Here is a 10,264-nt window from a genome sequence, read left to right as displayed (position 1 = left end):
GGGGGGACTCAGATCTGATTGTTATTAGTCTTGTTATTGCTTGTTAAGAAAGTATATGCATGTGTCCTCACACACACATTTGGATAAATACTTGTACATTTTTTATAGTTCTTTTATTTTCTGATACCCAACGTGTGTATTTTTTGATAGGCTCTTGTTTTTTGTCTGCTGTACCTTTCAGATTTGTTTCGGGAAGACCTTCCCCCATGATTTTTTTATGGTTCTTCCTTCTTTCCTTCCACGTTTATCAGACACTGATGCAGCCTTCTCTGTAATTTGTTTCTACACTGATTTTCATGCATTTTTGTAATTCATCTTTGTCACCTTTTCACACATATAACACTTTTTGTCCCTCCTGAAAAAAAAAAAAAAAAAAAAAAAAGTGATTATAGAAGTGATTATTAAAGTGTTTATAAAATATTGTTATACATTTTCTCCTGTTTACCATAACCATTTTTGCTTAGTATTCCAGTTCCTTGATCTCCTGTTTCCTACTTCTGTACAGCCCACTCATTCATTATTGCTGAATATTTCTTTAATTACTTACTGGCAGGGGCATTTCGATGCACTGTACATTTCTGAGGACCTTACATTTACGTTCTTCTCTCTTAATGCCAGGGAACTTCCTGCTGATACTTTTGTTGCTTTGGGTATTGCTATTGCCAGTCTTCTGAAAGCATAGACTAGATAGCAACAGCACACCAAGTGAGGAGCATCTTCAGGTGATTGAAGGTTGATCTTGAGGTCAGTGATACCCTGTGCCAAGTGATAAAAGTAACAAATGATTGCACTACGTGTGAAAAAGGCTTCTAAATGTTGTATAGCTGCTTTATCTATTTATTTATTTATTTATTTATTTATTTATTTATTTATTTATTTATTTGGGAGTTACTACCTAAAATTTATTCCTGCTTCCTCCCTACTGTTTATAAGCCTCTGCTGCTTCTGGTGGCTCATCCTTCTAAATTTCAGAACCAGGAGGAGGAGCCAGAGGGCAACTTTCCAAGCGGGAGAAGGAAAGATAATTAGGCAATTAATCTCTGGCACCGGAGTCAGGTCTGCCTGTGAACAGAGGAACTAAGGATAAGACTCTAGCCTTTAGTGGAGTGGGATAACGCAACAGAAATGTGAACGTATGAGCCCTATGAAAGCAGAGTACTGATTGCCAAATAGTAAAGCTTTGATAGCTTGAGCCTGTTTTCTTAGTTTGTAAAAAGGACTTCATTTTTTAAAACTTGTTTGTTCAGATCTGCCCTGGGCTGTTCATCTAAACTTAGACAGTGTAGAGTACTGTTGAGATGCGTTCTACTGAAGGAGCCTTAACAACTCTGAAATGTTGTATTTGGGGCTTTCTGGTGTGAGTGGCTAGAAAGAAAACAGGACATAAAAGAACAGAAGTAACTTGATAATACTTAGTGCAGTTAGAAGCAAGGAAATAAATAGTCCTTTTCAAAAGGACAGTGGGACTCATCGTGGTTTCTCCAGAAGAAGTGAGCTGTAGCATGAGACCGTTGTGTCCTTGACCTGCCTGGTAATATAAACCTCTACACATTTTGTAGATGAATTTATTTAAAATAAAATAAAATAATTTTAAAAAGACTTGTTTATATAAACCAAATAACAGAAAGAAGTTGGCCATATTTATCAAACGACAGGATATCTTCAAGGCTAGTAAAAATGTGTTTACTGATAAAGACAAGGAGTGAAATAGAGTGTACGTTACTAAACTGATATGTGCTCATAAAATCAATAAAGTGAAAGATGATGAAAAATAGCGTATTTATTTGCTATGAATATAGAAAATATCCTAGTATAATGCAGGAAAAAAAGACTAGTTTCAGAAGTCTAACATGATAAATGAAAGAAACAATCATTTGCAAACAAGGGTTGCTATTGGAACAAATTCCTGTTAGTGAAAGCAGAAATAGTTGGCAGAGTGTTTTTACGATATGTCAGATTTTATGGCTCAAGATGGCCAATCCATTCTTGTTTGCATGTACTGTTACTGGGATTTGCATTTGATATCCAAAAGATCACATTTGTTTCCTGCTGATTGAAAGCATATGTTACTTCTAAATCTTTTCCCAAGCCTTATTGCAATGTACGTACTCAGCATTCCTGTCAGCCTGAAAGGCTAAATTGCAGCAATTTTTACCTCTTCAGACATGTAGGAAGAAAAGCGCGTGCAAATTCTATACCACTTTATGACTTTTTTCTTTATTTCATAGTCACACACTTTTCTTGGTTGCCTGTAGTATCCCCCACCACTTAAAACTTCCAGCTTCCAGTCTGCCAAAATCTCTGCACAGGAATGTTTAACATCTAAATCATTTTTTGAAGGGGAAGTTCAATACGGGTATACTTGGAGGTTGGTCTAAATGAAAATTCTGTCAGTATAATTATACTGTTTCCCCCACATCTTTAAACATGTGTTGTCTAGAAATTGTTAGTAATTAAAAGAAATAACCATACAATAACAGGGGCTATGTGAGCCCTGCAAAAGTATCACTAAAGCAAATACATATATACAAAGTTACTGCTACATATCTAATAGTTTAGGTTGTCTTGTCTTCCGACAACTTAAATTTAGATTTGAAACACAAGAATAGTGCTTACTGGATGAATATAAATTTATGCTCAATCCTTACTGATTTACTTACTGATTCAGGCCATCACGTAAGCTACTGTCAGTATTTATTAGGGAGTGATACGATATATTGGTTAAGGAACTGAAATTTGCTCTGCAAGGTGTTGCTGAGATTAACATATCCAAAGCGAGCGTTCTGGGTAGCTGTTCTTCTTTATTTTGGCCTCAAGCTAATCATGAGCATCCCACGTGGGAAGTGAGAATGCACAAATGCTGTAGAACCAAGACAAAACCAAATATTTCATGCATAGGAGGGAGGTGTAGGTCCTGCTGCTGTATCAGCATACTCCAAGTACGGATCTGTTTCACTGGAATCCCTTTCTTTCCCTTAAGTGAATAAATTTCACTAGATGCTGGGTTTTCATCTGCATTAGTTATTAATTCATTCTTCAGCTCTTGTTCTTTATTTTCAGGCTGGTTCAACTTTGATCAGCAGTACCAGGCCATGAAAATTATTAGATAAGCTAATCTTCCCTATGTACTTGGGAAGCAAAAGTCAACTCCCACTTCGTGCTTTCCCAGTCTCTTGTAAACAGAGGGTGCATAATATTTCAGCTTGAAAAAGGGAGTTGCTGCAGCTTTGGTGTGAGAGTAGGTAGGTGGAGTACTAAGTATATTTAGGGTGGCGGGATCATATTGCAGTTGGGGTGGTAGCTCTCAGTTTCAGTTTGCTTTCCTGCATGTTAATGTGTAGTGCTGCCTTGTTTTTATAAGCAGGAAACTAAGAGAAGAGCAAATGACCTTTACGGTAAGGGATCAACTGTACTGAAGCATGGCATAAGGAAGAAGTAAGATCTTACCCAGCAATCCAAGGATTCTGATGTATAGCTATGAAAGCGCTCTGCATGCAAGATTGACAGAGCAGCCACTTGTGGTTCTCATTCACGTGTTTGGCTGGGGACTGCTTTTGTACAGAGCTGTTCAAATGTATGCCAGGAGCACAGTGCTCAGGCAACTTGGCCCTCGGGGAATCTTAATGCACCCAGAATGCACAGCTTGCAGTCAGCAGGTTGCTTACGTGTCGAGTTATTGAAGAGAGTGAAAAGTGAATGCACAGGTTTTACACCAATAGGACACTTATCTTTTGAATTGCATTGCGAACAACAAATGATAATTATTAGTCATTACTGCTAAGTAGAAATGTATGCTCAGGACATCCTTTTTGTAGTTCTCTCAGTGATATTTTAACAGTTTATTAGTTTTTGTGATGCTTCTACAGTGAAGTCTATTTCCTGATTCTCAGTTAATTATTTAGTTTTGCTTTGCTTGGTGGCTTGCTAGCAGCAATGTTTTTCTTTAGTGTGTAGATAGTGGACAAAAACCACCAGACTTGTTTCAAAAGCATTGTGGAAAGCATAAGTCCAGTTTATTGTGTTGCTCTAGAAAGGTAGGGGATCTCTTAAAATGATTTAACTCTAATTATTTAACCTTAAGCCTAGTGATCTACTAACAATAAAAGTATTCATTACTGAAAAATACATCTCACACAATGAACTAAAAAACTTTTAAAATGTAAATACAGTAAGCTCAGGATAACATCCACTTGGTTTTAAGGACAAAGACTAAAACAATTCAAATTCCATACAATACTGGATCAAAATCAAAAGTAAGAGTTCTACCAAAAGGAAATGAGGTAGGTTGCTGAACTTTGCTAGAACCTTAATAAATTCCATTTATCGCTGAAGGCTCCATAGACAGGTAAAGAACTTGTGGGGTCTTTGTGTAGATAAAGGACTGTCACTGCTCTGTTGAGCTCACGCAGCACTCAGAGCAGACCTTAGCATATACATAGCTGGCCTGAGTCCATTATTTTGAATGTTTTCATCAAATCTGTAATTGTTCAAAAACGCTGCTTGAGATGAACTGTATAAAAGTTCTGGTCCCTTTCATCCTCAGAGCAACTGTTTTTTTTTGTTTGTTTGTTTGTTTGTTTTGTTTTGTTTTTTTTTTTTTGTTTTGTTTTGTTTTGTTTTGTTTTGTTTTGTTTTGCTTGTTTGTTTTTGCCACGGTTTAGCCAAGATGCCCCATATTTAAATTTGAGCATAAATTCCAAAACAAAAATGTAGGCTTTTAAGATTTTAATCTGGAGTTGCTTGCCTTTTTACAGAAAATCTGTAGACCTCCTGGATATGAGGAGGACATACACACACACACCAAAAGATAAGGAAGAATAAATAAATAAATAAATAAAATATTTTTTACTATATGATCCCTAACAAAATAAACAGCAAAAACTCATGCCAAATGTTGAAGTTCAAATGTTTAACACACAGAAAACAAACAAGAATCATACTAGTTTATCCTGTTATTTCAGAGCATGGGCAGTTTCACTTACTGTGAAACTGTCTTAAAACAGTGAACTTTCAGGAACATTGTTCTCTTAAATGAGTCCCAGAAACTATGAAAGATACTGAAAAACTGAAGCTTTTGATGCAAACTTAATGATTAAACTCAGAAATGAAGAGGCTTTTTTTTTTTTTTTTTGAGAATAAGAGAATCTGCTAGGAAAAAGTGAGAATTAAGTCAGTTACAGATGTAAATAGAAGTTTCTTGGGTCTGTTGACAGTGCAAGAACAAAAGCTTCAATCAGACAAAAAGAAAAATATAGGAGGATCAATATGTAAGAAATATATGTGAATAGATAGTATATATTTATATATATCAGTAGACTAAAAATGAAACTTCATAGCTAACAGATAATTTAGTTTTAGCTTTAAGTAAGAGTTAAGTTTTACTGGGAGACAGTTCATTATTTTGCAACCAAGCTGAGTACAAGATGAAAATGTTGACTTTTATCATCAGCAATGATTTAAATGATAAGGTCATGGCAGAAACTGTTTCCCTAGTATTTCCTAGTTAGCCCAGGTGTACAAAAGTCACATGCGTGAAAGCTTATGTAAACATTTAATGCAAAAGGTAACATTATCTTTGCTCCTTTTTTTTTGTGTTAGAGGTTGCTTCAGATTGCATTTAGAAGAATTTACCTTGTTTTCTAAAAGCTGCTCAAGGTCTGTGGTTCTGTAGTCTATAGTCTGAATGATCCATACTTCCAGAAATAGTTCTAATGGCTGTTGCCATGACCGTGGTCAAAGTACTTTTACCATGCTAAACAAAGCTCCACAGAAGGAGATGAGAAACACAGCAGGAGGCAAATTGCGACCAAGAATTATAAACCACCAATCCTAATCCCACTTTTGGGATGGAGAAATAAATCTTTATCTGACATAATTTATGCTCTTTGATATGTCAGTACAAGCATCAATTAAACTGACATCTTTGTATTTAAAAGATACAAGGCTTTGCTCTAATGAAGTTCTATTTTTACCCGCCTTGTTCTTTATGATGTGGCTAGGTCACTCAAGGCCATGCCGCAGTGTTACCTCCTCTCTGAACATAAACAGGTTAGGGAGGTAACTTAAGATTAGCAAGCCTCTGCTCTGTATAATGCTCTGGCAAGACTCCTAAGTGAAAATGTGTGTGTAAGAAGTAATACTAAAGCTCATTAAGCAATACATTTCATGGTGTTGACAGTTTGGGAGTATGTAGGTGATGATTGATATAGTTTTAAATTGTTGAAATATGACTGGCATTCCACTTGATTATGACGTATCAACGAGAAGATGATGATTGACTAGTTGTAACTGCCCCACCGCATTTAGACAGACTTTCAGCTACTTACTAACCAGTCAAATGACAAAATCAAATTAAAAGGCATACTTATATCCACTACTGTACAAGCCCCTACAGACCCTGAAAAAACAGACGGATCTTGTATTGAGTACCAGATGTGAATTGGCAACGAAACAATTCAAGAGGCAGAGTTTCCCTTTACTGAAAATTCCCTTTGTATAGATGTTTGGATATTGGGGCAACTGAAAAGAAACAGAATGCCTGAAAATTAGTAGGAGGAAATCTGATTCATAAAAATCCAAGTTCAAAGCCAAGGCAGAGAAGAAAGTATAATTCTTGCCTTTTTAAGGACTCCGTGTAAGAGTCAATTGTCAGATAATAGTTCTGTTAAGGCATTAAATGAAAATGTTTATGTTTATTTTAACTGATCATAGTTGAAGAAGAGATAAGTGAGTGAATGAAATTCCAGGAAGCATTCAAATGTAATGCTGCAGGGCAGCCAGCAAGCTGCAAGAATAAAGCTGTGCACTGATACAGACAAGCATTTGTCTATCACAATGGAAACTAACATCTGTATAGGCACATATACATGACAGGTACAAATATTCATGTAGGTAGAGAACAGCCCAGCTGACCAATTGCAGTCTTAAATAGAAATTTTGGGAGGCTCAGAGAAGAACTGCAGTGATGAAACCACTATTTATGCAGATGATTGCTAATTTTGGCAGATGCAAACCAAAATATTATGGAAATTGTTTTAATAACAAAACCAGGGAAGTTAATGTAGTCTGAAGTTGGGGAGTCTATTTTTAAGAGTAAATTCTAGGTTATTTTATTAACAGATGTGTTCATATATTTTTAAAACAAGGCCCCACATTCTCAGTAAATGCTTTGAGGGCTTTGCTAAAAATATGTCTCTAAGGATGAACTGCTGGCTCAACTAAAGGCAGTGGAAGTTTCCCAGTTATTTTCATGAGGTCAGGACATAACTGGCACTGTTTAAAACCCATCTTCATATAGTGTAAGTTAACGGTAACATACTACAAATCCGGTATCATCTTCTAAAAAATGTAATTGCTTATTCACTCATTTAGTAAAACAGCAGAAATAAGAATCTAAATTGATTTATCATTTAAATATTTGCCTTATCCACATTAACTTTCATGCATCTTAATATAGGCAAGCTGTAAAGCAAAAACAGTTTTTATTCCTAATTCACAGTGTATCTGTTTCTTGCAGATTTTAATCTATAAATATTAGGCTGTGACAGCTTGCCAGAACTTCTCCTGCAAGGACTTTCTGATCAGGGTTTTTCAAAAGAGACTTCATAAAAGCAGAAGTAGGAGCAGACTGAGTGACCCTACAGGTGCAAGCTGCAGCAGTTGTCTCTCCAGTCTCCCCAATAGGATTTGTGAAACTCTCTGCATCTCAACATCTTTATTGGTAATGGATCCTTCCCTTAATTTGCAGTGATGCATTTGGAATGTCAGCTTCCAAAACAAGGCACATGGGAGGCATCTAAAGTAGATTTTTTGAAAGGAAAATGAACAAAGAGCATGTCAGGTTCCATTTTGATTTGCATGACAAATCCAGCATGCAGTGTTCGGGTGGGTTGGGCTGGGCTTGCCTGCCACTCACTGCGTTTGTCACTTTGGTTTGAACACTTTTGACAGTCTGTAATGTTAATTGTTCTAAGGATTGCTTTGCTGGGGGAAGAAAAGGAAAGTTTTTTTTTTTTTTTTTTTTTTTTTACTTTTTCCATTTAAAGGAGAGAAGGGATATCTGAGGAAGCAGAAAATGTTTTCAATCTGTTTTTGATCTGTTTTGCTTATAAATAATCCCATGAGGTCACCAGCAAGTTCAGTATTTTAAATGTTATTGTTACTCCGTGTGTGTGTTTTGAGAGGGAAATACTAGGCCCCTAAACTAGAAACCTGGGGAGTCTATTGTTTTGGTGCACACCATTCTTTCTTCCTTTAAGTCCCACAGTGATGGGTCCTGCAGAGTGGTTTGTACTATGTCTATATGCTTCTATCAGATGATATTGTGGTGCTTTGACAAGTGCTAACAAGGGATTTAATGCCCCAAGAGGCATTGGTGGGCACACATTGTTAGTGGTGTGGGGACAGCATGTGAATAGCTCCCACGTATGTCAAAGACCTGTTGGTAGATATGTGAGTATAACTGAATTTTCCTGGAGACACATTTAAAGGTGGCAGTCCCTGTTGCCCCATACGGTACATACACTTCTGTATCACCTGTCTTAAAACACATTGAGTGTTTTTTGTTTCAAAGTTCCTAACTGACTGGTGTTGGTAGAACACTCAAAGTTGATCACCAAAATGTTTTTATACTGATAGAATGAGCAAACTTGAAGGTTCAGGAGAAGACTGGGTTGATCGTGTTTGTGTCTGTTCACAGTTACTGCTGTTTTTCATCCAAAGGAGAGCCCAGTGCTTAAAGAACGAGGAAAGCAAGAAGATAGAAATCATATATCCCAGATGTTTCCAGGTAATGACAGACATCTGCCTTTAAGCTTTGAACTCCTACACTGCATGGGGTGTTCATATTTACATTTAGTGATCTAAGTGCACCATGACAGATAAGCTTTAAACGCAGAATACTTTGATAAAGTCATGCAATCAGAGGCAGAAATGTCAAAGCAAATGAAGATATACAATCAGGCACAGTATTTCTAATCACATTCTAGCTTAGTGATTCAGTATGCTAGTATGACTTCACTTTTCATGCCTAGTTGTCCTTAAACTGTTTTAGCGAAGTCTGTGGACTTACTGATGAGAGTCAGTTCAAGCTGGTGCATCTCAAAAAAGTCAAAACTAAGATAATTAAAAAGTGTTACTGATGATCATGAATAGTATTCTTACACCACCGCTTTGAGAGTGGTTAGCTCGTTGTGCTGCTGTGCTGAATGCTGAACTCGATGGGATTTGCAGGTACTCAGTGAAATTTAGGTCCAGAGAACCTGAAGGCTTAGCCTGCCAAGTGGGGATGGCTTGCACTGGGAAGGATGTGTCAATTACCCCTCCGCCTAGCCTCGCTGTGAAAAGTTCCTCCTTCCATTACAGAAATGGCTCAGCTGCTCTGAGGCAGCTGCTGGATTTTGCAAATTGTACTGTGATTTGTAAAGGTGAATTGATAGCACAGTAATATGCAAAGCCACAGCTTCGGCCATTCAGCTAAGACATGGGGATCTCCACTGCAGACAGCCTGCATCTGGAACTGCAGTTGTCACTGCGAAGTAAGCAGTGCATGAAGCAGCTGCGATTCAGAGCTGCCTTGGCCACGAGGATCTGAACTCAGCAGCTTGTCAGGCTTGGTCTTGTGACTGGATGCTGCCTCTGCATTTCCTGGTAGCTTTCCTGTTTGATCACTTCGTGGAAAACAGTGTCACTATTTCCTGTCAGAGTGAAAAGTTGCTAAACCTGTCCAAAAATTCATTGTTTTTTCTCTTTTGAATTGGTGCCTAATATTAAACTAATATGAATCTAAGCCATAACAAAAAAAATACAGTGAAAAATATACATAACAAAAATATATGTAACAAAATGTAACAAAAAATACAGTGAAAAAAATTATCACTGTACTTGATAGTTCTTGAAAAGTGTTTTATGTTTTTTATGTAAGTCGATTTTTCTGTTCTCAGTAACACTTTTTAAGCCATTCTATTGTAATAAATCAAAACATAACTTACACCGTTTCTTCGCTATTATATATGAAAAGTGTCATGGCAGAAATTCTCTTGCCCCACTGTCTCTTCCCCTTGTGTTCCCAAATCACAATACAGTTTTTTCAGTCAAACATCTCCTGCCTCTTTCTCCATTTAGGAAGTAATCACTGCACCAGGGCAGAACACACCTTTAAAGATGTTTCCATCTCTTATCAACTCAGTAATGGAAGTGACAACTCACGCTATGTCTGGCAGTTATTTAAAATAACTCTCATAAAGAATATTATCCACCTACATCT

The 10,264-nt window shown here is 36.9% G+C and overlaps 1 long non-coding RNA gene across 2 annotated transcripts; it reads left to right on the top strand.

Annotated features, from left to right (window-relative positions):
- Window positions 1–686: 686 nt before the first annotated feature.
- On the top strand, window positions 687–10,217 carry LOC118175920. Of its 2 annotated transcripts, XR_004755196.1 has the most exons (4): window positions 687–744; window positions 7,517–7,720; window positions 8,699–8,788; window positions 10,123–10,217. It is a non-coding gene; the product is annotated as an uncharacterized LOC118175920 (long non-coding RNA). The 2 variants fall into 2 exon arrangements; XR_004755195.1 differs by lacking the exons at window positions 687–744; window positions 10,123–10,217 and adding an exon at window positions 3,175–3,242 and having other exon boundaries at window positions 8,699–9,770.
- The last annotated feature ends 47 nt before the right edge of the window (window positions 10,218–10,264 follow it).

The sequence above is a fragment of the Oxyura jamaicensis genome, chromosome 18 (genome assembly GCF_011077185.1).
Source record: "Oxyura jamaicensis isolate SHBP4307 breed ruddy duck chromosome 18, BPBGC_Ojam_1.0, whole genome shotgun sequence".
In the NCBI taxonomy this organism is placed as follows: Eukaryota; Metazoa; Chordata; class Aves; order Anseriformes; family Anatidae; genus Oxyura; species Oxyura jamaicensis.
The sequence above is the reverse complement of the archived record's forward strand: the minus strand, read 5'-3'. Positions and strand labels throughout refer to the sequence as shown.